Source organism: Tursiops truncatus, chromosome 2 (genome assembly GCF_011762595.2).
Source record: "Tursiops truncatus isolate mTurTru1 chromosome 2, mTurTru1.mat.Y, whole genome shotgun sequence".
Classification (NCBI taxonomy): Eukaryota; Metazoa; Chordata; class Mammalia; order Artiodactyla; family Delphinidae; genus Tursiops; species Tursiops truncatus.
In genome coordinates, this window is record NC_047035.1 from 99,867,476 (window position 1) to 99,893,910 (window position 26,435).

The window sequence follows — 26,435 nt, forward strand, 5'->3', positions numbered from 1 at the left end:
TGACTGGGTAACCCTAGGCAAGTCACTTGGCCTCTCTGAGCATTAACTGTTTTGCCTATAAAATGGAAACAGTAATCCCTAAATCACCAGGGTATGGTGTCCGGCAGAGGGAAGTTGGAGAAAAGGAAAAGACCCCTTTGGATGGATTCTGATGGGCGCAGAAAGAACTAAACCAGTCACCCCAGGGGGCCTTTCTCCAAACTCCTGGCAGAGAGCTGATTACAGTCTCCATTAAGTACCCGACATCTTCCTGGGCCAGGGGCGTCCCAGGGGCTGGGTATCTACTGCACAGCCTGCCAGCCCCGGCTGGCTTGTTAGAACACAGGATGACTTTTGTGGTTCATTCGACCCCCAAATTCGGTGATGCTACATCTTGATCACACATTTTGAAATGTTTGGGGGTGAAATGCTGTGATATCTGGGATTTATTTTAAGATATTTTAGCAAAAAAAAAATGTAGAGTAGATGAAACAAGAATGTCAGAATATTGATCATTCTTAAAACTGGATGGGCTTCCCTGGTGGCGCAGTGGTTGAGAGTCCGCCTGCCGATGCAGGGGACATGGGTTCGTGCCCCGGTCCGGGAAGATCCCACATGCCGCGGCGCGGCTGGGCCCGTGAGCCATGGCTGCTGAGCCTGCGCGTCCGGAGCCTGTGCTCCGCAATGGGAGAGGCCACAACAGTGAGAGGCCCGCGTACCGCAAAATATAAAAAATAAAAATAAACTGGATGAAGATTTATTATTTTATTCTCCCCTACTTTTGTGTATGTTTGACATTTTTCATAAGAAGAAGTTAAAGTTACAAAAATACATGTCAGGGGCTTCCCTGGTGGTGCAGTGGTTGAGAGTCCGCCTGCCAATGCAGGGGACATGGGTTCGTGCCCCAGTCCGGGAGGATCCCACATGCCACGGAGCAGCTGGGCCCCTGGGCCATGGTCGCTGGGCCTACGCGTCCGGAGCCTGTGCTCCGCAGCGGGAGGGGCCGCAACAGTGAGAGACCTGCGTACCGCCAAAAAAAAAAAAAAAAAATACATGTCAGGTTCTTGTAGCTCCAGTTCCCTGCCGGGTGGGGCTGAAGCTGGCCTGATGGGACTCCCTGTGCCTCCCTCCCTCTCTGCCCCAACGTTCAGCGTCTTCTGAAGTGGTGGGCACTGCACCTGGTGCTGTGGGAAACCCAACGATGACCACAATGCAGACCAGCAGGAGAGGCTAAGACATTAATGAGAAATAACAAGGCAGCACAGCAAGGGCTCCCCAGGGTGCGGACCCAGGGCTCTGGACCTGAGAAGGGAGCAGTTAACTCAGACAACAGAGGGTGTCAGGGAGGACTGACCATGGTGACAAACTAATAGTAGCAGCAGGATCAAGCATTAGCTGGGGTCCTAGGGGACTGTGGGCCTCACATGATGGGGGGTTTAGAGCAGAGGTACATTCACTGCGTCGCGTGGATTCTTAGGCTTGCTAAAGTGAGCTGAATTCTAACTTAATGCATTTGGAGTGACACAAGACAGGAGGAGTTAGACATGCCATTGAACCAGCAGGACGTTTTTAAAGCTCAGTCCAGCCATTGACTTCAGGTCCTCTTGGTAGAAATAAATCAGGTTTCCTGGGCAAACCTGAGTTCCATTCCCTCATTCATTCAATCATTCAGTTACAAATTCTTTTTATTTCTTACAACTCTGTGGGTCAGGGATTCAGGCAGGGATCAGCTGGGCAGTTCTTCTGCTCCAAATGGCGTTGGCTGGGGTCACCCTACCCTCAGGGAGCTCCCTCTCTAGTTGGGGTGGCAGGTAGGTTCCTACACTGCTAGGACGGGGAGCACACAGAGTTCCTACACAACTTCAGGAGAAGACTTCACACCTTCAGTCTCCACAGGTAGGAGTCCTTCCTAGTGCATGAGAGGGTTCTGTGTTACCAGCCAAGCACACACAGAGTCTGGAGAATTACAGTGTGGTACTTTACTCCTAGTTCAAGTCATATCCTCTACAACATACAGACTGCACAGGGCAGGGCGAGGTGTGTGTGTGGAGGTAACCCCTGTACCCTACTGCACCCACCCCCTCCCCCAGCTCTGCAATGCCGGCGGTCCTGGCACCTCCACCTTCAGGGCTGACTCAATGACTCCTCTGCTAGCAGGCCCGGTAATAGGCACCCGGCCCCTTTCCCCTCGTGACTCTCTTCCCTGCTTCCTCTTCCTCCCCTGCACCCTCCTGTTCTTATCCGACCAGGGCTAGGCCAATCACTCAGCACCATTGTGGATGGACAGAGGGGAAGAGCCAGCAGATCCTGGAGACAGGCATCTGTGAGATGACCAGAGCTGTCCACGGCCACGACAAGCCTCCTTCAGCGTAGTCTCCTGTGTGTGGTCACACACGCCAAGACTTCACAGGGCGTGACCACAGGCCCCTGTGCTGTCCCAGCTTCGGGGTGTGCACGGACCCAGGAAAAACTCAGTATTTGGGGTGAGGAGGGGACTTCTGGGAGTTCACACCCCAGCCCCTCCACTGTTTGTAAAAAGTGGGAGGCAGCCAAGCAAGGCAGAGCTCTGGGCCAGCTCCCCATCCCAGGTGCTCCGTGAGACACAGGGGAGGTGGAAGAAGGGAAGCCAAGGTCCTTTGGGAATCAGGTGACTCAGCAAGGGACCCCAAGCAGTTAAAAGTGAAATTTTGTTTCTTGTGATTCAGGAATTCTTATCCCACCCTGTCTCTCCACACCTGGGCAGGGGAGGGGTCCCAAGGCCCCAGCAGACACTCTCAGGTCTTCCTTTAATGCCGGGCAGCATGGCTGGGACGGGCTGGCCTCTCTAAGCCAGCTCGGGGATATCTCGATGGAAGGAACCACAGGGGAACCTGCAACCAGGTTCGTGGTGGGCTTTATTCGTTTGCCCTGTGGGGTTTTCTACAGGGATGCTGCCATGCCCTGGTCTCAGCCTCCTGTCTGTTGCCTGGCACCCTGATCCCACTTATCCTGGAGGGAGAAATCCCATTTTCCCACTCCCACCCCCACGCTCCTTTCTAGAGCAGCCAGGATGAACGACTCAGTCCCTTCCCTGGAGTCCGGCGGCAGCGTGTCAGTTGGAGGGGGATGTGGATTGGGGCCATAAAATTTTCTCAGTCATTGAATAAAGGATTTAGTTATTTAGACAAACTAAATATGTTAGGCTATCTATACTAACTACATGAATTAGATTCATTTTTCAAAATTTTAAATGTCTCAACTTTATCCAGAGACTGAAAGGCCTATAGCAAGCCAGGGGAGGGTGGGATCTTTGAACGTGCTCAGGGAAAACCACTGGCTGGATGATTCCCTAAGAAAAGGGACACAGTCACCGAGAACTCTGCCTTTTCTGCCAACACCGGGGTCCAGAGAAGGCAAGTGCTCTTCCATTGAGGGTGAACAAAGTCAGATAAGATGAGGGAGCTCAAAGCAATGGAGGGGCTGGCATGCGGGATGGGTGTTTTATTTACCTTTCTCAGTGGGGAGCTCCCCAGAAATACCCGGGGTCCACAGAGAGCTCTCTATTCCAAATCGCAGGTCTCCTCTCCTCTCTCCTGCTGAGAGAGCGAATCCCGGCCTTAGACTTGATCTGCCCTCCAGCCAGCGACCTCCGTTGTTCCTCCTGTTGGATCTGATAACAACAAATGCAGAACTTCCAGCAACCAGTTGGTTTGAACAAGAGGTGGGTCATCGATTTAACGAAATGTTCACTAGAAGCCCCCCACAAAGAAAAGGTCCCATCTGGGGACTGGGGGTAACATGACGGGCTAGTGGCAGACCCTTCACTTAACAGGCCAGTCAGGTCGCTATTGGCTGGAGTGATACCCAGAGTTGGGATTATTTGTTTCCAAGGAACTGAAGTCTCTCTGGGGAGGAAGTATGTCCCTATTTGTATCTTCGATTGGGAAGCAGGACTGTCCCCCACTCACTAGAAACAAGAGAAGGAAGATATGCCATCCTAGGTGCACATGGGTTAGTGCTAGGCTGTGTGAGTGTGAGTGTGGGTGAGGTGTGTCTATGTGCCTGTGAACTTGTTAACCTTTGAATCTGGATTTGAGGACCACCACTCTGAATGAAAAGACTCTGTCCTTTGAAGAGTATACCACCCATGGGAGGAGAAAAACAGAGAAAATGCCTGTGAAACAAGGAATGACGTATTGGGGGGATAACATATGTAAAAGTGCCTAGAACACAACACTCAATGAACAGCAGGTGACATTATTTGCAGACATAACCAAGGGTGTTATTTAAGATCAAAAGCTTCAGAGAATCAGGGGTCTGGATCTGAATCCTGGCTTGGTTTGTGACCTTGGGCTTAATCTTTTTTTGTTTAACTTTTTCTTTTCAATAATTTTAGGTTTACAGAAGAGTTCCAAATACAGTATAGAAAGTTCCCTTGTATCCTTTACCCCGCTTCCTCTAATATCTTACATAATGAGGTACACGTATTAAAACTAAGAAATTAACAGTGGTACATTACTAGGAACTAAAACTAGACTTCATTCAGGTTTTACCGTGTTTCCTACTAATGTCCTTTTTCTGTTCTAGGATCCAATCCATGATACCATGTTGCATTTAGCTGTGTCCAGTCTGTGACTATTTCTCAATTTTTCCTTGTGTTCTCTTGACTTTGACACTTTGAAGAGTACAGGGCAGGGACTGTAGCTCGACTTATAACTTTTTCTGGCCTTTCCTCACGCCAGGTTATGGATTTGGGGGAAGAACACCACAGGGGTGAAGTGCCCTTATCATATCATGTGGGGGGTATCTGCTCTCGACATGACTTATCGCTGGCGATGTCGCCTGTATCACTTGCGTAAGGTGGTGTCTGCCAGTTTCCTCCACTGCAAAGTTACTATTTTCCCTTTCCATGTTTTATTCCTTAGAAGCCAGTCACTAAATCCAGCCCACACTCAAGGACAGAGGAATTAAGCCACACCTCTTGGAGGGAGGGGTAGTCACGTTACATTTGGAATTCTGTAAGGCAGATTTGACCCTTCTCCCTCATTCTACTTAATCTTTTTCAAGCCTCAGTTTCTCATCTGCAAAATGGGCTATTCAATGGAGAGGCTTGTTGGAAGGTTTAAATAATATAATGTGTGAACAGTCCTTAGCACTAACAAAGGTTCAATATTATGATCAGAAATGATCCAAGACACATCAAACTATTTGCAGGAGTCATTTAACTTGGCCCATTGTGCAGCTGTCAATGTTGGTCTCCTTTAGACACGGAGAGTGAAGGCCCCTGAGAGGGGCAGTTTGGGGCCAGGCTAATGTTGGGCTGCTTTCTGCCCCTCCCGAGAGCCCCACACACGAGAGGGGAGGTCTGGAGACAGGATGCCCAGAGCCCACTGAAGGCATGGCCTAACCACAGATGTGGTGTGTGGACTGGATGTTGGTGAAAGATGATAAAAATGCGATAAGAACCAAACACCTGAGAAACCACTCAGGAGGCCAAGACCAGAGTAGAGCCTAACAGATAGTGAGTTCTCAGTAATTAGTCATCGACTGAATGGCCCAGTGAGAACTAAACAAAGAGCACTGGACTGGGAGTCCTGTTACTTGGGTCTTTCAATCCAGATTTTTTTTTTTTTTTTTGCCAATTTGCCATGTGACACTGAGCAAGTTACTTAACTTGTCTGGGCTTCATATTCTGGCTGTGTGAACTGTGAGGAAATTGGGGAAAGACAGGTCTAGGCCCAGGCTGCAGAGGCAAGGTGCTCACCCGCACTTCTCCCTCATCACCCCGCTTTCTGTGACCCATACTAACTGTGGGACTCTCTACTGGGCTTTCAAAAACAGATGCCGATATCTTAGCACTTGTTGAAGGCCCAGGGCATCGTTAGAAGCTTGTCAGCATGTACAGTATGGTAAAGGCTGTTGCAGTACATGTTCTGCCTGTTTTTGCTCTGTGCTTCCTACATGTGCTGCTTTGATTTCTCTTCATCTGCCCCGACTGGTCTCATCTCCTGTTTGTCCTCAACTGCTGAAAGGGCCACGTTTGTTTTCATTACAATAGCATCCTTGGGGAAACTTCCCTGGTGGTCCAGCATGTAAGACTCTGCCCTCCCAATGCAGGGGACCTGGGTTCGATCCCCGTTCAGGGAACTAGATCTCGCATGCGTGCCGCAACTAAGAGTCCTCATGCTGCAACAAAGATCCCGTGTGTCACAACTAAGACTCGGCGCAACCAAAATAAATAAATATTTTTTTAAAAAATGGGGGTGGGGTGCCCTTGTGCTCTCCTCAGAGGGGCCCCACTGGCACTCTGTGAAAGACAATCATATCCTTCTGTTTCCTCCATGTTTGTTTTTAGACAAAGATGTGATCAGAGGGGCTCTCTGGACTCATGGCCTTCAGAGGGGAGGTTAGCTTGGGTCTTCACCCCAGTCACTCATAACCTGAACATGTATATTCCTACACCGAAACAGAGCTGTTCTCCTTGCCCTTCAGGGAAGAAGCAGGAAGAAGTCTGGGGAGGGAGATCATGAGACAGGAAAGGGCTCTTCAGAGGTGGAGGTGGGGCGGGTTTGATGAATTATTCTTCACATTTGATTTACTTTTTGAACTGGACTTCTCCTTCCCACAGGGGCTCTTTCTAGACCTAAGCTGCCTCTGTCGGGGCTGCCTTAGTGCCAAGGTATCTCCCAGCTTCCCAACCTTCTGGCCTTTTCCTCCCCTACCAGTGTTCCCAGAGCTCCTGCCCTTCTCTGGTCACCAAGCCGGAGGCTCGAGCACCTGGCCCGGCCGACCTTTCACGACCAGCGCTGGAGCGCCCCCTGCCGCTAGAAATTGCTATGACCATTGGGCAGAGGGTTCAGTTAGGGGGCTGATTTAGGTTCTCGTCACACGGGCTGCAAACAGTGGCAAACAATTAATCAAAAAGAACTTCAGGCATCCACAGGCCAGCACTCTGCTGGGGATTGTGGAGGAAGCTGGATAAGATGCAGGGCATGCCTGCCAGGCTACAACCATGGGGCGTCCCCCGCACCCCACCCCAGGCCACCTGACCCAGCTTTCAGCCAGACCCCAGGCTCCGTGCCAGCTCTGGCCCCTGGCGAAGGGAGATCTGAGACCCCTGGGTGAGGAGGGCAAGCAAGGCAGCATCAAGACGCCATCCCTGGGCTTCCCTGGTGGCTCAGTGGTTAAGAATCCGCCTGCCAATGCAGGGGACACGGGTTCGAGCCCTGGTCCAGGAAGATCCTACATGCCAGGGAACAACTAAGCCCACGAGCCACAACTACTGAGCCCTCATGCCACAACTACTGAAGGCCACGTGCCTAGAGCCCACGCTCCACAGCAAGAGAAGCCACCGCAATGAGAAGCCCGCGCACCGCAACAAGGAGTAGCCCCCGCTCGCCGCAACTAGAGAAAGCTGGCACAGCAACAAAGACCCAGTGCAGCCAAAAATAGATAAATAAGATAACATAAATAAATTTATTTTTTTTTAAAAAGGTGCCATCCCTGCAGGTCCTACCCGCTCCCCTTCCCTGGGGGCCAAACAGGGGCCAGTGACTTGCTGGCCTTGCTCCCTGCCCCCATTCTGCTCAGAGCCAAGTCTGCTTTTCCATCTCCCAGGGACCCCCACCCTCCTGCCCAGCCTGTGTGGCCTCTGGGCTGTAGGACGGCTCACACCAGGACCAGGGCCCACTCCCCCATGAGGCCCAGGAGGCCCCCTGTACCATAGGGGCCCATGGGAATATTTCCATTTCTTGTAGAATCAGAAGGCAGAAATAAACTTTTAGGCTGAAGAAAACGTTTTAGTATACAATGTTAACATCTTCATCTTTATACCAACACAGTCGTAAAATATAACTTTGAATGTTATTTAGAGAGTGAAAAGGGCCCTCACCCAAGTCCTAATGCAGCCCCTGGACGTGGCCGTCTGTCTGGGCAACCGTCTGACGGTCAGCGGGGCTAAGATGCCGGTGAAGGCCAGATTCCTCGGTCGTGGCGGTGACGAGATTCTCTCTAGAGAGGCTCATGTGGATTCTTGGCTTTTTATTTTCTCTCTTAATAAAAATGTGTGATGTTTACATTGTCAGAGAACAAACAGAACCTTGGCTTGTGTTTCACGTCTTAGGAAATGGGTCTCATGTACTTTTGGCTGTTCCCTCATGTTCCTGTAGTCGTAGATCCAGCCCCTTTGGAACGGAGGGGCAGTACATCAAGATGTTGGTGGGTGGAGAGGGCAGGCATGTCCCTCCGTCAGCCCTCCCCTCTACTTATGGCCCTGGAATCCCTGTTTTGCCTTCCAGGTTGGTCCTCCTCCCGTTCCCACATCTGCCCTCGGGTGTCAGATGACCCCCACTTCTACCCCCCAGTGGCCTGTCTTCTTCCTACAGGCCAACCCGTCCTACGTGTCCTCAGCCTCGGCCCTCTCAGGGGTTCTGGAAACCTCTTCTGTATCTATTTCATTACTTCCCCCACTGTGTTAGTTTGCCAAGGTTGCCAGAACAAAGTATCCCAGGCTGCAAGGCTGAAAAACAGAAGTGTATTCTTCCACAACTCTGGAGGCTAGAAGTCTGAAAGCCAGGTGTGGTGGGTTGTTTCTTCTGAGGCTCTGCTCCTTGGCTTGTAGATGGCCAAGCTGCCCCGGTGTTCTCACCTGGTCTTCCCTGGGTTGTGTCTTCCTCTCTTCTTACAGGGACCCCAGTCGTTAATTAGGACCTGCCCTAATGACCTAATTTTAGCTTCATTACCTCTTTAAAGGCCCAATCTCCAAACAGTCACACTCTGAGGGACTGGCAGTTAGGGCTCCAACATAGGAACTTATGGGGGACACAATTCAGCCCATAACACCGACCACCATCTCTCCTTCCACGCACAAAACTGGTTGCCAGAGCTACAGAACATGAGCTTGTGAAGGGTGACAGTCTGGGAAGTCACAGGCAAGACAGAGAGTTTTGAGGGCTGTGGGCCAGGGTGATGGGAACCATGCCTGTGAACAGGCAAAGCGCTGCTGAGGCCCGCCTGGCATCAAGGCCAAAAGGGGACACTTTGCCTAGGGGAGAAGCGGATTTCCATGGGAGGGTCTGCTCAGCCAACCGTTGAGAAGACTGCCTCTCGATGCTTGTACAATAATTATCATCACTTGGAAGGATTTAGTGCCTCTTGGTCTAAATTTATGGATACTCTTCTTCTGCCAGGCTTATCATAACGACCAGCATCTCCCCCTCCCCTTGGCCTTCCTAGTCCACGGTGCCGTAGCCCAGACATGACCTGTCTTTTTTTTTTTTTTGCGGTACGCGGGACTCTCACTGTTGTGGCCTCTCCCGTTGCGGAGCACAGGCTCCGGACGCGCAGGCCCAGCGGCCATGGCTCACGGGCCCAGCCGCTCCGCGGCATGTGGGATCTTCCCGGCCCAGGGCACGAACCCGTGTCCCCTGCATCGGCAGGCAGACTCTCAACCACTGCGCCACCAGGGAAGCCCCAATGACCTGTCTTTTTAACCAAAGAGTCTGATCCTTGTTCCAGTAATTCAAAGGCGACGGCTCGAAATTCATGAATTGAGTTTATGAAGAACCTCCTAGGGGATTCTTTTTGATAGGGGGGACATTGCACAGACCCAGTCTACACCTATCCTGTGCTTGGGTGGAACATTCTTGGAAAGATGCTAACGTCCAACCGATCTCCCCCATGACCGCCACCCTCACGCCCATTTTCCTGACTCCACCCATCTGGCTGGGGCACATTCAAGGAGTCAAGTTCATTCAGAAAGCTAAAGAGGAGCAAAGTGGGGAAGATTAATCTTTTCAGAAGAGAATTATTCCCTGTATTCCAAAGCCAAATGCAAATTAAACCGATCTTTTCTGAGATAAAGTGCTGCTCTTCCTTATTACAGTTCCAGGTCTCTGTTCCGAGCCCAGCAATTCTCCTGCTAGCAAAATAAGAAAGAGCTGGAGGCTCACCTTTTAATTTTACCCATTTTGGCAGTGATCCTCTCTGGCCTCCCTTCACCAGCCCACATTTTTGCTGGCACTGCGAGACAGGGAGACGAGGGAGGGAGACGTTATTACAGCTGTGTCATCGCCTTCAAAGGAGACCTCTCTGCTTAGGCCCCCAGATGCTGACCAGGCTTTGGAGGAACATTAAATCCCATCCTGATCGCCACTCAGCCCGGAGTCACTTGTGCAGAATAACAATATCCCCCGAACTACCCTGCACGTAGGGTTTGAATCCAGAGGGAGCCACCCTCTACTTGTGCTCTACGCCCCACAGAGACTTAGTTCCGAGGGACAGGAACTGTTCTTACACTGTTCTTTCACTCGCTGCTTCTCCCATCTCTGCTCCCAGGCACCTTCACCCAAACACACGTCTTCTTGCTTCCTTGCTAACCTCACACAAATGGTAAATGCTATGGGTCCCAGGGGCTGCCAGCCCACAAATTCATCAGACGTAGCTATGCCCAGAACCCAGGGTTAGGCTCAGCTGGGGCTCCTCCCAACTGCAGTTCTGCTGGAGACTCTTGCCATCTCTGGAGGTCCTGATGTCCAGTGCTCTTACCATGGCACCTACTGGTAACTTGACACCAGCCTGGGTTCTTCTTGGTCTCGACAGCAGGAGTGGGGCAGGGATCAATTATGGAGATTCCCCACAGATGCCCTCCATTATACTAGCATGCAAACCCTTACGATTTCAATGAGTCATGAAATCTTGAAGTAGGAAGAAAAAAGTTGCTAGTCCAACTCTGACTCAGGGTTTGAAGGGCACAGGCTATACTAATCAGGGGGTCTAGGGAAACAAAGCACCAGAGAGTGGCTTCAGTGTCCCTAGAGCTGGAGAGGGTGATAGAGTAGAGCAAGAGGCCCCTAGTCCAAGCCAAGCCCCAGGGCCATGGGTGCTTACGAAGGCCTGGTCTGTGAGGGTTGGGGGCCTGCAGAAGATGCAAGGAGCTGCAGGTTTGCTGAGGCCGACGTGGCATCGTGACTCACCTTTGGGGCCAGTTCTCTGTTGTACCAGAGGCAGGAAAAGAAGCAGATTTGAGTTGGAAGTGTAACAGAGATACCATTAACCCAGCTAGAAAAGGAACCCCAGAGGACAGACTTGGTGAGTTTACTGCTTAATGTAGGGGGAGCCGCAGAAGGTTTTGTTCAAATTTCAGTGTATCCGGTGGCTGCCCAAAGGACCGAGAAAGTCATGCCCTCCTCAAAATGACTAAGTTCCTTAGGAACTATGCCCGGAACTTTTCTAGGACCTGAACCAGGTCTCACTGCTCTATATCCTCGCTACAAAGTGTGGTCCACAAACCACGGCATCAGCAGCCCCTGGGAGCGTCTTGGAAAGGCAGAATCTTGGGCCTCGCCCCAGAGAATGACTCAGAACCTGTATCTTCTGATCCCAGGAGACTTGTATCCATTAAAGTTCCTGAAACACTGCTCAGTTGGCCAGGTAATTTACAAGGCCCAGTGCAAAACAAAAATGTAGGACCCTTTGTTAAAAAAATAACAATTTCAAGGCAGCAGCAGCAGAATTCTATTTTGTTTTTACCGTGGTAACATCTGTATAACATAAAATTTGCCATTATAACCCTTTTTGAGTATACAGTTCAGTGGCATTAAGTACATTCACACTGCCGTGCAACTATCACCATCATCCATCTTCAGAACTCTTCCATCTTTCCAATTGGAAACTGTTTCCCTTAAACAATAGCTCCCCATTACCTGTCCTCCCAGCGCCTGACAGCCACCATTCTATTTTCTGTCTCTATGAATTTGACTCCTCTATGCGCCTCATATAAGTGGAATCATGCAGTATTTGACCTTTTGTGACTGGCTTCTTCCACTGAGCATAATGTCCTCAAGGTTTGTCCAGGTGACAGCTGAGTATTAAACCAAGTGTAGGGCCCTTCTGGGCACCGGGCCCCGTGTGGCTGCACAGGTCACATGTCCTGACACTACTCTCTAGCAGTGGAAGAGCCTATTTTTCTCAAAAGTCACCAAGAAAACTTCTCAGTTTTTCCTCAAATCAGAGGCTTTCTGATTTTTTAAAGCATTTTTCAAAGCCAAGGAGAAACCTGAGTACACATCCCTAATTAGAACTATAGGACAATGGGAAAGTCATTTTCAAGGTGTGAAAATGTCAGCTCAGCCTGGATGCTTCCAGTAGGAACCACGAAAAGAGGAAGAAAAAGGCTACCTCCAAATCACAAGTCCAGGAAATATATCCCCAGTGGCCTGCAAAAAGGAGCAAAAAAAAATTTTTTTTCATGTAAAATATGTTTTATTGTTCTTTAAAAGGGCTCAAGGTTTGGTTTTAAATCAGGCTGCACACCTTCCCGATCCCCCCCAGAAGCGAATCAGGTCCAAACCCCCAGAGGGATGGTGCCGGGGAGGCAAACAGCATGTTTGGTCTCCACCATCCTCCTGGCAGACACTACAGTTTATCCTTGACAAGGAGCTGGGCACGATATCCGTGTGTGCTAGTAGTGACTTGGGCAACATCCCATAGTGTGAGCCTCCAAATCCACGGCCACGGGCAAAGGGCCTGGTGCTGGAATTGCATTTCATGCACAAAACTGACCCAACCACTTATCCAAATTAACATCACATGCTATGCTACATTATTTTCAAAATCACCAATGTATTAATATTTTAAATAATTGGTGTAGTGTTTTACCAACTACTTAACTATCTCACTTAAGTGGGGGAGGTCTCAGCAAATTAGTAAAATGAAATCTGAATTACACCTTTTAAACTAAACGGTTTTATTGCCCCAGGGGGCTTGTAGAAGTTTAGGCAAGTTAAATCTCAGGCAGGAAAGCCCCTTTGGGATCGTTAATGAAGAAGGGGAAATGGTTTATCGCTAGCTTATCAGTTACTGCATGGAAATGGAACACTTTTTCGTTCTGGAAAAGCCTGCTCGTTCTCCGATGCGGTGATATCTTTTATACACCATCATTCGCTCAGGCTCAGCCCACTCCGCCCTCATCATTTCCACCAAAGTAAACCTCAGCCCCAATTCTGCAAAATATCACACATTTCAAGTTGCCGCATTTAAGTAAATTCTTGATATGTTATCCTGCTTTATTCCAGGCTCTTAAAATACTTGTTAAAGAAAACTGCTTGGACCTGGTGAAATAGGCAGTTCTGATATTTTCTTTTTGAAGATAAGTGGCAGAAATTTTAAGGATGTGACTTCATGACCTGCCTGAGTTCCCAGACTCCCCATCTCCCATCTCCACCTCCTTTACTGGGCAAGAATCCCTTTTGCTCACAGCCCAGGGTTTGAAGGAGAGGCCAGGGTGGCGGAAGGCTGTTCCGGCACCTCCACCGCCCTGAGTGATTACAGGGCAGGCTCGGCTTGCCCGGTGACCGCTGCCCCGTCGGGCCTCGTGGCCTGACACCCGACGACGTTCCAAGTGTGCCTGCGCCGCCTGAGTCACAGGCAGGGGAACAGGGACTTGTTCCTGCATCCCAAGGCTGCGTTCCAACAGGACCGTGGCCGCAGAAGCACAGAACCCCAAGGCTTCTTGGCAATTATGTGGTTTTCACACTTCTATTTTTAAAAGGCTTGGAAACAAGTAACCTGGGGGATCAGGATGGTTGGGTGAATGTCTTTCCAAAGTTCTCCCAGTCAGGGGCCCTGTCCTGGCAGGGGTCCCAAAGCAACTGTGAAACCAAAATGCCAAGACAGGCCCGCTCTGCAATCCTGCTCCTCAGATGATAGAAACAGAAACACCGGGCTTCCCTGGTGGTGCAGTGGTTGAGAGTCCGCCTGCCGATGCAGGGGACACGGGTTCGTGCCCCGGTCCGGGAAGATCCCACATGCCGCGGAGCGGCTGGGCCCGTGAGCCATGGCCGCTGAGCCTGCGCGTCCGGGGCCTGTGCTCCGCAACGGGAGAGGCCACAACAGTGAGAGGCCCGCGCACCGCAAAAAACAAAACAAAACAAAAAAAACCAGAAACACCAGCGGCACCTAGACTCACACAGTCTTGTCCTACATGACCACAAAGGGTATGGTCTGGCCTCGGGTCACCGAGTGGTCCAGACTGTCGCCCTGCTGATTTGCGTGGCTAGGTAACGCTTTCCCGTACAGGAGTCTGCTGCAGTGGGTCCCCAAGAAGCCAACCCAGAGAGGAGGTTGGCTCTGGAGGGAGAGGGCTGGTGGGGGGTGGGGGCATGTTAGCGGGAATTCTTGGGATGTGCATCTGGGAAGGGGGCAGGCATGGGCAGAGGGAGGAGTTGAGCTGGGGTGTGTTTCAGCGGACCTTTGGGCACTCTGAAGCTGGGCGCTCAGAGGAGTAAAGGGGCAGAGAGGGTCAGAACTTTATACCCCCGTGCAAGTTAGGCATTGGTGGGGCCCCTGGAAGGGGGAGTGTAATGGGGGGGCATGTCCTGCGGGGGGCTGACAACCCAGGCCTGTCTGTGGCAGCATCCCAGCAGGCAGGGAGGGGAGTAAGTCAGGTGTCACTCCCTGAGGTGGGCCCTGACAGCATCAGAGCATCCATGACAACATTTCATTTCTCTTCTTTCATCTGCAATTTTTTAAAAAATGGAGGCAAATTTCACATAACATAAAATCACAGAATGAACCACTTTAAAGTGTACAGTCCAGTGGCATTTGTTACATTCACAGGGTTGTACAACTACCACCCTTATCAAGTTTCAAAACGTTTTCATCCCCACGAATGAAAACCCCTACCCATTCCGCGGTCACTACCTTTCCCCCTCCCCCCAGCCCTGGCAAGCACCAGTCTGCTTTCTGTCTCTATGGAGTTACCTATCCTGGACATTTCCTATAAATGGAATCATAGAGTATGTGAACTTTTGTGTCAGGTTGATTTCACTAAGATTTCCAAGATTCATCCGTGTCACAGCGTATGTCAGTACTTCGTTCCTTTTAATGGCTGAGTAATACACCGTTGTATGGATATACCATATTTGATTTATCCATTCAGCCATTGATGGACATTTGAATTGTAGCATCTTTTTAAAAAGGAACTTAGGGTCAATGTGGAAGTTCTTGATTGTCGAAGATATGACTTCATTTCATTTGGAGGCAGGAAAAGCCCTCCAGGCTCACTGTGTGGAAGGGCATGAACTTACATCCCAGAAGAGGCTTCTGCTCAACAGCAAGTCCAAAGCCTGCCAGCCTTTCTGGGCCTGACAGCGCCACTGCAAGCTTGTCCACCGCTCTCCTGCCATGCCAGGGTGCTCTCAATCCAGTCTTGCCTTGTTCAGGCCACACTGAGATGTTTCTGGGCGTGCTGCCTGCTCTCACTCCTCTCTGCTCCAGGGAACCAGCTCCAGCCCTTTGCTCAGGTCCCCTTTCTATCTCCCAAGGCTAATGGGGAATCTTTTCCCTCTAAGTCTTTTCCCTCCTTGCCTTGAAGTCAGAGCCACCGTTCTGGCAGACACAGGGGCTGAGCCCACGTCCTCCGCATGGCCCTTCTGCCCCAACTCCGTCCCCACCAGAGGGCAGAAAAGATGCTGCTCTCCATGACTTCCTACTGCCCGGGTCGCGAAAGATGCTGGCTGGGCAGCCACAACCCTGGCGGCTCATCTGGCCCCTCTGGATTCTGCCTGTCCAGCTTGTGCCCACCCATTTCAGCTCACCTCCTTCCCTGCCCCTCCGTCGTTGTTCCCCTGTTCCCAGGCACCCCTAGGTGCCCCAGCATCTAGCACAGAGTTGCTCAAAAGTCTGTTGACTGAAGAATCTCTTCCTTGGACATCTCTTCCTTTCAACTCCACACCTAAGAGCTTCTCTAGAAAAACCTTTATGGGAAGGATTTGTCAAATTGTCATTTGTTGTTCTAATTTTATATACACAGTCTGTGATCCTCAGAGCAGTCCCTGAGGCGGGCAGTACTAGCCCTGTCCTACTGAGGAGGAAGTTCAGGGTGGAGCCTAGCCAGGTGGGAAGCAGGCAGGGCCGGGATCTGCCCCCACTAGTGCAGCTAGGACCAGACCCGCTCCTCGCCCCAGGCTGCCTGGGCCCATCAGGTCCGTGCTAACCCCACTCTGCCAGGCATGGGGTTAATCGCTGGGGCCCCTAAGGCGCTGTGAAGGGGGGGTGGGGCGAGGGCCTTCAAACGACTTGTAGCGGGGGAGGGGCGTTCTACTGCCAGAGAGCTGTGCTCAGCCTGAGGGAAGAGTCCCGTCTCCATGGGATTTGGGGTGACATACGAACAACTATCTATATTGTAATCTGGGGCAAGCTTCACCCAAAGGACATTTACCAGTTGAAAACCTTTACTGTTAAACCCCCGACCCAGAAATAAAGGCAGCCTCAGCCGAAGGAAGACACCCTGCCTGAGGGGTTTATCCTTTTCCCGGCAATAGTTGCTGGGACTTGAGGACGGGATCTCCTCTTCTCAGTCTCTTTCCCGGCAACAAACACGGGCCTGCGGGGAAACGTCAGATAACCGGAGGAGGAAGGGCAGCAACCTTAGAGCCTGAAGTGGAGGCAACGGTGAGTAAGGGTGTCTCGTGTCTCTTTTTCTTTAGGATGGTGAGCAGTGGGCCGCGAGGAACAAACGCAGGAACAGACGCCAAAGCCCAAGCACACGTGATTCGCATTTAGAAGAACTGGAAAGAAGCCGAACCCACCTGCCCGCCTGCCCTGCGTGCCTGGGCAGGGCCATCGACCCAGAGCGTCTAGGGTCTGCTGCCTGGGGGCTCCCGGCAGGAAAGAGGTAGAGGGAGCTGCTGGCTTTTATCCCTCTCTTGGGGATGGTCACGTTTCCCCCCCTCCTACTCCCCTTCCTCCCCTCCCCAGAGACCCCAGGACGGGCAAAGCCAGCCCCCCAGGTAGACCACCTGGCCGTGGGTGAGGCTCTGTCCTGAGGGAGAGGGAAGCAGCTGGCACTGGCTAAGGTGGCAGGCGGTGGCGCTGTGACTGGGAAGCCTGCAGGAGGGGGCCAGGGAGGCCCATGTCCCAAACAGCCTATCACCAGGTCATTTTGTTTCACTGTTCCCAATGCGAAGTCATAAAGCGATGGCGGGTGACAGTTCCCAGGTGAGGAGAAAGTTCTGGAGTCCTGGACATGGTAAGTAGGGTGGGCCTGAATGGGACACTGAGGTGGGTGGTGTGAAGATTAAGGCTCTGAGCCAAACAGGAGAGAAAGAGACAGAGACAGAAGCATCCCAGGGCTCAGGAGGCAGGAGAGGTCCCCTAGCCAATGGAGAAAGCACCGTGGTCTCCAGCTGGGTGAGACTCAGCCCTTCTGCTCCCCAGGACTTTTGTCTCTCTGTGCCTTGGAGGTCCAGGGTGGGCCTGGGGCTGGGTGGAGGTGCTGACGGTCCCTGAGTCAGGAGGTGAACCCCACCTTGGCCACTTGCCCTCAGATGTTTTGAAGAGGCAAATGGAGGTGTCAGGCATGAGCGAGAACTCTGTGTGTAGAATGAGGCTCTGAGGGAGCTGCTGGTGAGCCCTGAGCCTACACAAGGATAGGGGCCCCACAGAAGTCCCTGCAGCTGTAAATGGGTCCGAGTCATTCCAGCAGAATGCCCTGTGGGTATGAGAAAGAGAGAGACTACTCTGCAGAGAGCTGGATGCTTCCAGGCAGTCACCACTGCAGCGGGATCGCTCACACGCGCTCCACTCATCCCTGCTGGCCTGCAGGAGGGCACCGAGCCCCGCTTCTTCTCTGTAAGAGGAGTGTTACAGGCCAAGTCCGACCAGAGGTGGTTCTTTTCATTCTTTTCCCATTCTGTCGAGAGGGAAGGGGATTCTTTCTGGCACAGGGAAAAAAGGGGTGGGGTGTGGGGAGGAGGAAGGAGAGGGAAGGCGGTCTCCCCAGCACAACTTGGGAAGAGGCCAGGGCGGCAGCCCCCCCGCAGCCGCCCCCAGGATAGCAGATGGTCTGGGCTCTCCCCCCCGAAGACTGCAGAACAGCACACCCTCCTCTGCGCTTTCCGCGTCTTCCTCAGATGCTTGTGGACCGCTCTGATAGCCCTGCTTATTGTTTTCTTTCAGAGACTCCTCTTAGCTTCTACCTCAGCCGAAGGCTGAAGGTTAGGCCAATTCCTTTGTCTCTCAGACTTATGTAAACGAGAGGCCTCAGATCCTGGGCAGAGGCAAAGAGCTCCCACTCTACTTCCTTCTTAGGGGTCCAATGACATAAAATCGTTGCCATGGGGATTCCTTCATTTGTAGAAGGAACTGCTTTTAGAAAAAAAGAATGATTCACCAGTTCTTTAAGGAGGAACAGAGTCAGTCCTTGGGGAGATATGATGTAATAGGGTTTAGAAGAGGAATGATGACCAGCTGCAGTTTGTGTACGTTTTCTCTTCCTTTTTAGATCCTTGTGTAGCCTCAGGGCTCACCAGCAGCTCCCTCAGAGCCTCACTCTACACACAGAGTTCTTGTTCATGCCTGACACCTCCATTTGCCCCTTCAAAACATCTGAGGGCAGGTGTTAAAAATAATGTTAGAAAGGCCCAGCTAGGCTCACCAGGGAATTATTGTCAGGTCTTGGAAAGTGTCTTCATGGTCATTTCTGGGCCTAGCTGCTGGACAAAGTTATCAGCTTGAGGGTGCCACAGGGCCTTTGAACATTCATCTCCATTATGACTGGCCTAGCAGAGGACTTTTCCTATATTGACTCTCTCTGGGAAGTCTGCAGTTAACAGTGCAAGCTAGAAACTAAAGGTCCACAAGAGGGGAGGGAATGACCCAAGGTATGTAAGTGGCAGTGTTAGTCCCAGAAGGCAGGCCGTCTAAGCAGCTATGGCCAACAGAGCAGGAGCCAGGAGGAATACTTTTTTTTTTTAAATAAATTTATTTATTTATTTATTTTTGGCTGTGTTGGGTCTTCGTTGCTGCACTCAGGCTTTCTCTAGTTGCGGTGGGCGGGGGCTACTCTTCATTGCGGTGCGCAAGCTTCTCATTGCGGTGTCTTCTCTTGTTGCAAAGCACAGGCTCTAGGCGCATAGGCTTCAGAAGTTGTGGCTCGCGGGTTCTAGAGTGCAGGCTCAGTAGTTGTGGCTCACGGGCTTAGTTGCTCCACGGCATGTGGGATCTTCCTGGACCAGGGATCGAACCCACATCCCCTGCATTGGCAGGCATATTCTTAACCACTGCACCAACGGGGAAGTCCCTAGCCAGGAGGAATACTTTTATGAACAAATATATTGTCTAATAATTGGCAAAGAAAAGGAGGTTGATCGGTGGAAGCAATGTAAAAAATTAATAAGGGGCTGAAATTAGACTGATGTAATTGAGATGGTCCTTCTTTTCCTTTTGAAAAAGCACTGCACTGGGAGTCAGCTGTGTGCCCTTGAGGAAATTACTTTCCCTCTCTGGGCCTCAACTTTCTCACCTCCTAAATGAAAGGGCTGGGCTTGCATGAGCTCAGATCTCTTCCCGCGATGACATGCTTGTATACCGCCCTCGTGCTGGAAATACTAGTGAAGGCCTCTCCACGCTAAACTTAGTGTTCAAGGATTCCCCGTGGCCCACAGCATCAAGCCCACACCCCTTAGCCTGGAGCTCAAGGCTCTGTGTGATCCAGTCACAGCTCATCTTTCCAGTCGTATCTCCCATTTGCTACTTCCTATGGATTACCTGTTCCACAGCCTTGTTCGCACCCGCTATGCAGAGCAGCCTCCTCCTGCCCCAGTGCCCTGGCCAGAAAAAGTCCAGTGAGTCCTTTCTCTCTCAGTAAGATGCCTCCTCCTTCAGTTTGGGGTTGTGATCTTCCCAGTTGTGTATCCACCATCACTGCCTTCACCTGAATGCGTGTTGTAATTATCTAGTCCCTCAATCCACCGAATATTCCTGAATGATTAGCGTGTGCTGTGACAATGACAAATTCGGACATAGTTCTGCCTTCGTGGTGGGGAAAGGGAGACATTAATCAAATAGTCATGCTTAGGAATGTATAACTGCAAACAGGGAAGTGTGAAGAAGGAAGAGAGAAGAGTTCCCCGAGAGCTTGTGAGAGTGGGATGCAGAAGGAGATGCTCCCAGGAGGGGAAGACCATGTGCTGATTCTGGCCAAAGGGAGTGTGGAGGATGAGAAGGGCTGGAGGAAGGCCAGGGTGAGGGGAGGACTTCCAGAGACATCGGGGGTGGCAGTGGTGAGCCTGGATGAGTGGGCTGTGGAGGGAGTGCTGTCTTGATCAGAGGAGCCATCTGGGAAGCCTGTGAGGGGTTGTAAAGAGGGGAGTGAGAGATCAAATAGGTGTTTCAGAACAATTATCTTGGCTGCTGTGCAGAGTGGCCTGGAGTGGTGATTTGTAGCCCCAGATGTGTAAGAAGCATGGAGAAGTTTGAGAAGGACCCATACCCTGGCCTCACCTCCAGACATCCCCATTCGGTTAGTCTGGAGGGAGGCAAAAGGGAAGAAGGCGCCCAGTAGGAGACCCTGCAGTGGTCCAGCCAGGAGACGAGAGCACATTGGGCAGGGATGAGCGCCAGGGATGTTTAGGAGATGAAATGGACAGAATTCGGCAATTAGTTCCCCTGGAGATGAAGGAGAAGGAGGTGTTAAGGTGGAGCCCCGAGTTCCTGGCTTATGCAAGCAGATGGAAATGGTGACATTCTGAGATGAGAACATGGGCAACGATGGGGTGTTGGGGGGCAGGGATCGGATGCGGGCACAGGCCCCCACCCTAGACCAGGCCGGCATCTCCCGGCACTCCGCGCCTGCGTGGGCCTGGAGGCTGTGCTTCCGCTGGGCCCCCGCAGCCCCTTGGAGCGCTCGCCCGCAGAGGCCAGGGTGGGCTGGAGGGGTGCTTGGAGGTGGGGATGCGAGGGAGGCCCAGAGGCAGGGAGCACCCAGGCCCGCAGAGCCTAGGCGCCGGCCCCAGTCGGCCCAGCGTATGGTAAAGGCAGAAAACAGCACATTTGGCAAGAGTGCGGGCACTAAAAGTGATCCCCAGGCCGACGCGGGTGCCAGCGGGGCTTTTACCTGCCTCTGGATCAGGGGGCTCCTTCGGGCAGCAAAGTGAAGACTCGCTGACACAGTGAGCTGCCTGTAACCGGCCCCCCTGGGATGGTGGGAGCTGGTGGGCGCCTTCCCTTGTATCAGACAGACATACCCGGCCCTCAGCTCACTTGGATTCCCTGGGCAGGGATGTCAGAGCAGCCCAAAAATCTGTCCACATTCGTTTCCTCCAGCCACTTGATGCAGGAGAGAAAGAACACACTTGGAGTTGGGGGACCTGGGGGCTAGGCCTGTTTTGGTGGGTGGCAGGTTTTGTGACCTTGGGTAAGTCACTTATCTCACCAGATCCTGGGAGGGGTAGAAGCAGGAGGAAGACCCAGACCTGCCCTCTCTGGAGGCTCACCGGCTCTCTGGTGGTGTGACAGACCCTGGGCAAAGAGCAAGCCATACCACAGCCCGGCCAAGTTTCCTGGAGGAGGTGAGGGAGGGGAGGAAGAGCAGAAGGAGGGTTGGGGGGAGGGGAGAGGAGCAGGGGGAGGAGGGGAAAACCTGTCTCACCACCACCCGAGGGCTCTGCCCCCGCTTCTCTCTGTGTTCATCTATGTGCAGGAGGAATTGCAATGTGTGGTTGTACCACAGTGACTCTCTTTTGTCTTTTTTTTTGTTTGTTTTTGCGGTATGCGGGCCTCTCACTGTTGTGGCCTCTCCCGTTGTGGAGCACAGGCTCCGGACACGCAGGCTCAGCGGCCATGGCTCACGGGCCCAGCCGCTCCGCGGCATGTGGGATCCTCCCGGACTGGGGCACGAACCCGTGTCCCCCGCATCCGCAGGCGGACTCTCAACCACTGCGCCACCAGAGAAGCCCTCTCTTTTGTCTTTTTTATTTTTTTTAATTGAAGTAAAGTTGGATTTACAATGCTGTGTTAGTTTCTGGTGTGCAGCAGAGTGACTCAGTTATACACCTATATATGCACTCTTTTTCTTATTCTTCTCCATTATGATTTATCACAGGATACTGACTATAGCTGCCCGTGCTCTACAGTGGGACCTTGTTGTTTATCTTATATAGAGTGGTTTGCATCTGCTAAAATGAAACTCCAGGGTTGAACTCCAAGTTGTTTTTGTTTTTCGTTTTAACCCCTGTATGAACACCTGTAATGACTACCCTAATACGTACATTTCTTGTCTTTGTTTATAAGTGCTTTCCCCAAAACGTGTTTTCTTACGTCCCTCAGTCCCTTTACCTATGCCTGTAACCCAAGGTAACAGTTATTAAAAACTTGCCCTTTTCTCCTTGTGCATTCAAACAAATTCACACGTAAAGGGTGTCACTCCTTTTCTGTCACTGTTTGTTTTACAAAAGTTGCCTCACACAGTGTACAATTCTCTGCCACTTGTTTTGCTCCCTGAACAATAAATACACCAAGAAAATCCCTCTGCATGAGCAGATAGAGATCTTATTCTTTTCAATGGTGTGTAACACTCCACGGTAGGGACTTAAGAGAGCACTCCTACACAGCCAAGAGATTTTTTCCCCAATGGTAGAATAGAAAGAGATTTTTCATTTTTTTTAATGCTGGAGACTTTAGTGAGGTCTTTTTACCTGGCAGGAAGCTAAACTACCTGTATGGTTCGAGAGCCAAGTCTGGCACCCACTATGTGCGGGTTTGTTGGTAAAGACAAGGAATGGTCTTTGCTCTGAGGAGTTCACTCTGCTGCCAGAGAGACAAGAGCCCTGTCCCTTAGACAGCGGTCCCCGAAACTCATGCCTGCAGGGGTGAAGGCTTGAGTTAACCCCCTGGGAGAAGGCAACCTTGATGGAGAAAATTCTAGAGGGAAAGTGCAGAGTCAAAAGTTATTTGATGTTGGGAATTCCCTGGCGATCCAGTGCTCAGGACTCGGTGCTTTCACTGCCGAGGGCCTGGGTTCAATCCCTGATCGGGGAACTAAGATCCACAAGACACGTGGCAAGGCCAAAAAAAAAAATTATCTGATGTGCCATGTGGCCAAGACATGAAGCTAAGGAGGAGGAAGTAGGATTACTCAGTGTGCTGGCTGAACAGCTCCCTCCTTCCCACTGACTTTGCCCCAAGAATTTCAACAGCTACAGGTTATTTCCAGAGGGAGGTTGAGCCATTCGTCTCTCATTTTCTAACTGCAGAACGGATAAAAGTCTGAGATTTCAATCAAAAGCTTAAGAAAATAATAATCCTTAGTTGCCCTAATTCTTTTCTGAAAATACCTCACACTGACAGAAATTGTCTTTAAGCCCCCTTTCTCTTCTGTCGTGCTTTAAATTTCTTCCTTAATTAAAAGGAATTGTTTGCCTGATGTGGGCTCCAAACGGCTTATTTATTTTAACTGACCTTCTTGTTTCTTTTTCTTATCCTAACCAGTGACTTGATAACTCTAAAGCTCTCTATTCTCCTGTCTTAAAATGCCCATTGTCTCTGTCACCAGGGGAACATAATAATGAATTTTATAATCAGCCCATTTCTATTCCCACAGCATGGAAGCCGTGTCAGTAACAGGCAGAAAGCACAGCGCCCCTAAGTTCAACTGCCCTAAATTGGCTGCTCGTCCCTAGCAGAGATTTTAGAATGCTCTTCTCAGAATAATATTTCAGCATCACTCAACCTTACCAATATTTGATGACAACATTATCTGAAAATTAATGATGAATTAATGTCTGCATTCCAAAGTACCTGGCTGAGTTCACTGTGTAAAAAAAAAAAGGCAGGGGGCAGGGCAGCCAAACAGATATGTCATTGAAACCCAGCAACTGTTGAATGATAGAATTTTTTTCCCGTCCCTTAAGGCGATCAAGTGTAGTATCCAGTCTGAGAATGCCTCAGAAGCACGCCATCCAGTGACTTGGATCCTTGAGCTCAGAGGGTTGTGATAGAATTAAGTCTGACTCAACAAATGAGGTCACTGGGAAGAAGCACTGGTGTTAAATTTCCCATTAACACTGGTGGCTAATTTACTAAACAGTCAACTGCTTGTGGTTCCAGAAGACCGCCCGGTAAATTCCAGACACCTCCTGGGTTGCAGATAGCTTGGGCGTGAAGTCACCATACCCTGGTCAGTGTGACTTTTGGTGACCATCCCTCAGTACACCGGAAAGTATTTCCAGAGACTGGATGCCATTTTGGAGTGTAAAGCCTTGGAAATCTGTGGAAGGTGACTTCTTATGTTGAATCTAGAAATGGGATGGCAGGAAAGGGTACTCTGACTCTTGGTGCCAGGAAACGCAAGTTCGGGTGCTCGTTCTGCCACAGATGTTAACTGCAATTCGAGTCACTGAATGGCTCATCTTAGGGGTGTTTCTAGATTAGATATTGTACCGTATCAAGAAGTGTAGAAAAGTAATGAATTGTCATTCACCAGTTGTCAGGCATAAAGGATGCCTTTCCCCCTACTTCTCTGAGCCCTACTTTCCTTATCTGTCAAGTGGAAACACTAATAACTTGCTTATCCACCCCTCACCTCCCAGGACTGTTAACATGAGTAAAAAGAGAAAAGAGATTTGAAATTTGCATGCAAAGTTCAAAGTTCTACACAATTAGAAAGCACAAACGGAAACCATTTCTAGATTCTGATGAAGCTTTTCAGTCATTTCCAATCACAGGTTTAGGAATTCAGCCACCACGTTCTTGCTGTTGAGCCTGTGCTGGTTCAAGCATCACAGCCCAGATGGCCAGTGGTCTCATCTCTGGCCAGCTCCTTAGGGGTCAGCCTGGGTTTCTTGCTGGTTTGTCACTGCCTCACACTCTCTGCCCCTGACACGGGGGGTGGGGGCAAGAAACAGGGATGAACCTCTCGGCTTCCTCCTGAAACTGCCCTCCTCACAGTTTCTCAGCTGTGTCTTCCAGAGTCTTCTGTTTGAATTCTTGACTGGGCAATCACTTTCCTTAAACCAAGTCAGGTCTTCTGAATTCCTAGAGGCAGCAGAGCATAGGGGGAGCTTGTGGGACTTTGGGCTACAGATCATTAATTAATTATCCATGGATCTTCTGAGCCTTGGTTTTCTCATTTGTAAAATGGAGGTAATAAATCTACTTCACTGGGAATCTCTGGGGATGAGATAAAAGAACATGGGTGGAAGGACCTGGCATATTGTAGGAGCTAAAAGTGCATCCTTTTCCTTTTTCCTTCTCTCCCTCTTCCTTCCCCACTCAGCTGCCTGCAAGGCACTGTCTCCTCGCTCCTGATTAGGTGTTCCATTTACTCTCTTTGCAAAGGAGCTGCAGAAAGCAGATTTAGCCACATGTCTGTGCATTTTCCTGGAGAAGCCTTCACAAGACCACTTCTCCTTTTCCATACTGGCCTTCTCTGAGTTGTTCTAGAGTCTTCACATTTGGGAAAACATCTGGATGTCACCTAATTTTCATGCTGTATCTGGACGTGTGTCAGAGCCACACTGTAACAGCACACTGGGAATCATGTCATTTGTTCTGGGGCAAGCCTAGAGGCGGCTTTGTGTGGGTCTACCCGTAGGTGCCGGAGGAAGGAAGAGGGAACTCGGAGGGCCTGCAGAGATGAGGAGTCAGGTAGGATCCTATTAAGTGGGTTTCACTGAAGGCTGTTGACACACTTCTCATAAACTCCCTGCTTCCTGCTATTTTCACAGGAGAAAACACGATGAGGGCTGGAAGTCAAATTAAGCAATTAAGCAAAATTCCCCAAGTCACTTGAGCTATTCCTCTGAATCCAGGGCCCTGGGATAACACAGCCTGTCAGCGACCCCTGTTTCGTACCTGTCTTCCATCTCCATTCTGCAGAGGGACCAGAGAGATGATTCCAGAAGTGCTGCCATTGCTGGTATGTCCGTCCCTCCCTCTCTGGTGCTGGCGCCTCACCTTCTACCCTCCACTGTCTCTTCATCCATCTTTCTCCTCTTTATTTTTGTCCACCCTCATGGCTGTCAGGGGGCTCTTGGGTCATCTTTGTCATCATAAACTCATGGGTTCCAAAGTGTGCTCTGTGGAACACTTACTTGAGAACGTGCCTCAAAAAAAAAATGGATCCCTGACCAACTGCCAGGAATGGCGCACACTGTGTCCCTCGTGGAGATTCTCAGTTCGTGTCACCTATTGAGAGCTCTGAAAAATTCCATAATAAATGGTTTAACATTGTTTAACTAGTTTTTCCCAAAACCTTTTTGATCATGGACCCTTTCCTATGAACTCCCAAGGAACACCTATCAGCAGGGTTTGGTGAACCACACTTTGGGAAAAGCTGGCATGAACAATGTATTATTTGTAGAAATGCTGTGAAGTCAAATTCGCTTTTGAGAAATCTGGCATCAAAGGCCTATGGAAAAATGTGTGTGCTGTGCTTTAATGAAAGTATGACATTCGTGTAGATCGGAGGTCCCCACCCCTTTCACCACAAAAGATCCTTTTTAGTTCTTTCCTCAAGGGATTCCATGTTTCGAAAGCTTTTATCTACCCAACAAACTACATTTATTGAATAATAATTTGTCCTTTGAGTTTTATTCATCAAAGACATATTGCTGCCAATTAGTGCTTCGGATCAGTCAAGATAACCACTGTTACCACACAGAGTTGATATGACTCCAGCCCAAAGCAAATAAACTTAA

The 26,435-nt window shown here is 50.5% G+C and overlaps 1 long non-coding RNA gene across 4 annotated transcripts in view; it reads left to right on the plus strand.

Moving 5' to 3' along the window:
• Positions 1-26,435, plus strand: part of LOC109552055 (uncharacterized) — a 30,335-nt gene that overhangs the window by 2,322 nt on the left and 1,578 nt on the right. The window contains exons 2-4 of one of the 4 annotated variants that reach the window (XR_012330135.1): positions 3,535-3,679; positions 16,446-24,013; positions 25,548-26,435. The exon at positions 25,548-26,435 is cut by the window's right edge and continues 1,578 nt beyond it. This is a non-coding gene — a long non-coding RNA (uncharacterized lncRNA). Of the gene's footprint in view, positions 1-1,017; positions 2,463-3,534; positions 3,680-16,445 lie in introns of those variants that run through there. The other 3 variants (XR_012330134.1, XR_012330133.1, XR_012330132.1) reach the window with 3 other exon arrangements.